This window comes from Puma concolor, chromosome A2 (assembly GCF_028749965.1).
Source record: "Puma concolor isolate L17-30 chromosome A2, mPumCon1.1.hap2, whole genome shotgun sequence".
Taxonomy (NCBI): domain Eukaryota; kingdom Metazoa; phylum Chordata; class Mammalia; order Carnivora; family Felidae; genus Puma; species Puma concolor.
Window position 1 is genome coordinate 155,422,731 of NC_141668.1, and position 5,031 is coordinate 155,427,761.

Genomic DNA, 5,031 nt, shown 5'->3' on the forward strand with positions numbered 1-5,031 from the left:
CCCACAGAACGGGGTGCATGTGAATGCTAGGTCCTAAGGCTGCTTCCCTCCCCGGCTCAGGCCTGGCCTCAGGGCCTCTGGCAGCTGTGGGCTGGGCAGGGGTGTCCAGGCAGAGTTTCCCGGCCAGCCTGCCCCTTCTCTATGTATTTACTGGTTTTCTTTAAATGTTCCCATTACTCAGGCCTCTGGTCGGCACTGAGACAGAAATAAATCCCACAAGGCAGCCCAGCCAGAAGCTGGGAATCCAATTCCCCATCAAAGGCCGGAAGAGGCCCCTATGCAGAGCATGCCAGACCACAGTGGCCCACACACTCCACATGGCCACGAACACAGCCACGCACACCCCCCCCCCATGCACACACACGTGCGTGCATTCACACACATATACCCCCACATGCACACGCAGGCACCCGCATGTCCCCCGTGCACTCAGATTGGCCTGATGCACACACTCATGCCTTCACACTTACCTATTCACACAGACTGACCTCACACACACATATGCATTCACATGTACAGCCCCACATTGCAGACTCAGTCCAGGTACGTGCTCCCTGACAGCTGGGCTCGCACTCAGTTGTGACCGCACACTCTGGGGTCACAAACTGAGTCATCCTCAAGGTGCCAGTAGGCAGGTAAGTGGGGAGGGTGCGGAGGGCAGGAGGATGGGCACCCGTGTGTGGCGCTGGAGGAGAGCAGCCTCATGGGAGCACAGGCCCAAGGCTGCCAGGGCTTCTGAATTTTTAAGAGAAACTGAAAAGCTGAATTTTTATGTGAAATATCCTGATTTTTAAATGTTGGCCCAAGACGTTGAAAATATTGTAGGGGCCAAACCAAACACGTCTCTGGGCCAAATTCCACCCACAGGCGGCGTTCTCAGACCACAGGTCCACACAGACACACACACACAAACAGACACACACGTATACACAGACATACACACAAATACAAATAGACACATAATACAGCCACGCAAATGGACACACACACACACACACACACACACACACAGAGATAGGTATCATTTATATACAGATAGAACCACAAATTGACAATACAATTAAGACACAGCAGACACATATGGCTAGGCACATATATGAACAGGCACACACGTTTATAAATATACATACATAAATACTAATAAATACACAGACACATATGCACACACAAATACAAATAAACATAGACCCACACAAATATGTACACACATAACAGCCCCACAGCACATCCCTCTATCACTGATGGTGAGCTCGTTGGGGGCACCCAGCTGGCCAGTGTAGCCTCTGGGCGGGGCCAGAGTGTGGTTCCCATCAAGGCTGTCCCCGGACTGATACATGCTGGGGTTGGACGGTTCCCAGGAGGGACCAGCTGCCTTGGGCTGTCAGGAGAGCACAGCGTGGGGAGCGGGAGGAGCAGGGGAAGGGCCTCGAATGCCAGCACCTGAAGCGTTTGCAGCCACAGGTGCTGGGTGGCCCCAGGCCAGCCCTCCCATGCCCGGAAGCCCATCCTCCCAGCCTCGCCTCGTCCCCTCCTCCTCCCCATTGGGAAGCAAAGCCAGCAGGAGCCCATGGGGGCTGCTCATCTGCACAGCTCCCCACCCCACCCCACCCCCAGCAGTTCCCTGGGAAGCTCACCTCTCTACCCCCACAAAGACTGCTGGGGGCCGGGGGGCCTGAACAGGAGGCACATAATTAATGCAGCTGCCTCCCTTCCCCCCACAGATGGAGAGCTGAGGCCAGAAGGGAAGGTTGGAATCTGGTCTTCTGCCTCTTTTGCCTCTGAGACCCTGGCCCCCTTCCCCTCACCGCTCCCCCGGCCCTCAGACAGGAGGAGCTGCCCAGAATCCACACCCACCATCTCTTGGCCCCCACTGCCTGCAGGACTGTGATATACAGAAGGAGGGAACCAGTCACTGGGGATATCCTGGCCTTGTGTCCTGGGGGCCCACTGAGGAGTGGGACTACTGAATCCACACAGGCCTGGAGACCTGGACAGGGGCCTGACCACAGAAGAGAAGCTGAGGCTCAGAGAGGGAAGGCAGCTTGCCCGGGATCACACAGCACACACCGGGAGCCAGCCAGGGTCCAGGCCCCTGCCTGGCTCTGGAGTCCCCTCCTCTGCCCGAGAGGAGGCTCTTCCGCCCCAGCCAAGGCTTGTTTCAGTTGGCCATGGTAGCCTCAGGCGGGGATCATTCTCCCGGAATTGGCTGAGGAGGCATGAGGTACAGGCAGCTGGACCCAGCCCAGCCTGCGTGCCGGAGCTGAGCGGCAAGCCCCACTGCTCCTGCCCCCCCGACGGACCCCCACAGCCAGACCTCTTCCATGAACCAAGGCAGAGGAGGACCTTGTCAGACCCCCGGGCAGGGTCACGGCCCCTCACACGCCATCAGAGCAGGGCTGTGTCCCCTTAAGACCCTCTAGGGCAGGGTCGTGTCCCTTCTGAACTTCCAGAGAACTCAGTCCCCTTTCCCCTGTGTCCTGCCCCCTCCCACCTTCCCAGGGTGAGAGCAGAAGGATGTGGGCTCTCCCAGCCTGCCCGCTCCAGGTGGGCATGGGGGGCCTGCTCCATCCTGGTTCTCAACAGGCTTGCAGGCTGAGGGTGAGCAGGGCCGTCTCTTTGGTGCCCCTGGACCCCTAGGCCCCACTCTGAGCCGGGAGCTATGGTCCCACCCAGCCTAGAGGCCTGGCCTTGTGTTCCAGGGGGCCCTAAGAGGGTACCTTCCAATGTTCTTCAGAGGTCCCTGTCCCAGTCTGCCCGGAGGAACACAGGCCAGAGAGGGCAGGGCCCCTCCACACGCTCAGGACAGGTGGGAGCTGCAGGCAGCCTCGCTGGCCCAGCTCAGAGTTGATGGCAGCCCATGAGGTGCCAGCCGCTGTGGCCAAGGAGGCTGCGGAGTCGGGGTCTCCGTGCCCTCCCCCCTGCCTGCCTGCTCCCGGCTTGCCTGCTGTTTACGTGTTCCCTGCGGCTTGGCTGCGCTGGGAGGCCTTGAAGGGAGAAGTGACCACCTGGCTCCAGCCCCTGCTCAAGGCAAACAGGGTCCTGACTGCCTGCCAGGCCCACTGAGGGCTCCCACTTCCTCTGCCAACACCTGGATGGCCCAGGCGCTGCTCAAGGGCCTCTCTGAGTGGGAAGCCCGGCCCTGGCCCAGGGGCTCTGGGTCTGAGAGAGGAGGGTCCTGGCCTAGGGGCTTGGACTGGTATAAGGTCCAGTCCGGTCCTGGACATCCCAGGAATGGTTCCCAGTCTAAAGGGGAAGGCCTGGCTCTGTCCTGGGGTAGGGGTGTGGGGGTATATAGTCTGAGGAGCACAGCCCTGTCCTGTGGGTATCTCGCACAGACTTGTCCTGGGGTGGAGGTCCCTGGTCTGTAGGAAGAGACTAAACCCTGTCCTAGAGGGAATCCAATCTGAAAGAGGAGGCTCAGCTCTGTTCTGGGGCATGCCTAGTCTGAGGGGGATGTTTCAGGGTGAGTGGGCCTCATGGACTCTATTTCAGAAGCCTCCCCGGGAGGAGTCTGGCCTAGACGGTGGGGCCCCAGGGCCCAGCCCACTAGAGGCCTCAGTGCCTGCCTGTGGGGTGGGTGGGACGCGTTTCCCAGAAAGCCCAGTGGTCCAGAGGTCCCATAGCTCTGAGCCCTGAAGAGGGGCATCACACGGACACCCCTGGGAAGGGGATGGGGGTTCTCTTCTGCTTGGGCCTCCTCCCAGCCAGCACCTCATCCAGGGTGCTTCTGGCCTGCCACCTGCCTCCCACAAGGCTGCCTGTCCCCTGACCCCTAACTTCCTCCGGCTTCTCCACTGATGCAAGGACTCTTCTAAATGTGGCTCAGACCTTGTTGCTCTCCCTGTATGATTTCCAGTGGTGCCCAGTGTTCATGGGAGTCCTCGATGCCTAAACCGGCTCAGGTCCTGGCCCGTGCGTCTCACGCCATTCCAAGCACATGACACCACATGGTGCTCCAAGCGTGTGCCAGGCCTTGGGCAGTTGTTTGCCCTGCCCACCATCTAGAAGGACAGGCAGGGCCGGGCCTGAGGCTGCCCAGAGCACACCTGTGCCACCTGCTCCCCAAGTGAGTTTGCGGTCCCTCCCCCATGACCCCTCACCCAGCCCCCCGTGGTGGCGGTGCTGTTAGAGACGGGAGCGCCTTCCAGACGCTGAGTCCATGGAGCAGAACAAACGGGTGGCGTTGGGCTGAAGGAAGGGCCAGGCAGGGGTGCTGGCCTGTGTAAGCCCAGAGTCGGGCAGGGCTGCCTTCGGAATGGAGAAAGAAGCTTGTGCTGGTCAGAGCACGGGATGGACACTCAGCTGGGTCAGTTCTCAAGGAGGTCATTCTGGGGCCCAGGACTGAGCAGTGCAGGGGCCAAGGGGGCAAGGAATGTAGTGGATGGGTGACGGAGGGGGATGCTCAGCGACAGCCTCGGATGCACAGGGAGTGGACATGCTGAGTCCTGCAGGTCCTCAGCCCAGCCAGACCTGTGGGCTGTCCCCAGGCTCCCCCACAGCTCCCAGGCCAGAGCAGAGGCCGCAGCCCACCCTTCACTTGATGGCCTCGGCATGTTCCCCGCACCCTCACCCTCAGTCTGATTGCCAGGAGTGTGTCACATCTGGGGTGGGGGCTGGGACCATGTATGGAGGGCTCCCTGCATACCCCAGCCTCCAAGGGGCCCAGTATGGCCACCAGAGGGGCAGGAAGGGGCCCGGAGCAGGGCCAGGGACCTAGGGATATGCGGTTGGCCCTTGGTGGACAGTGACTGGGGCAGCAGGTGGAGAGCTGGCCCAGAGGAGCCTGGGTCCCCCCGGGGGCCTCGGTCCAACCAGAAGCATCCAAGGGTGGCAGGGAAAGGTTGGGGCCCCGCCCCTGCATGGCTCCGCCGGGTCCCTGTGTGACCCCAGCAAACTCCAGCCACTGTAGGCCTCTCCCAGGTCTTTCTTGCTCCACTGTGCCTGTGGCCCCCAGAGTCCCTCCTGAGGTGACACCCATGAACTTCTCCGATGCTCCTGCCCCTCCCCTCCCAAGTCCCCAGTTCAGACCAC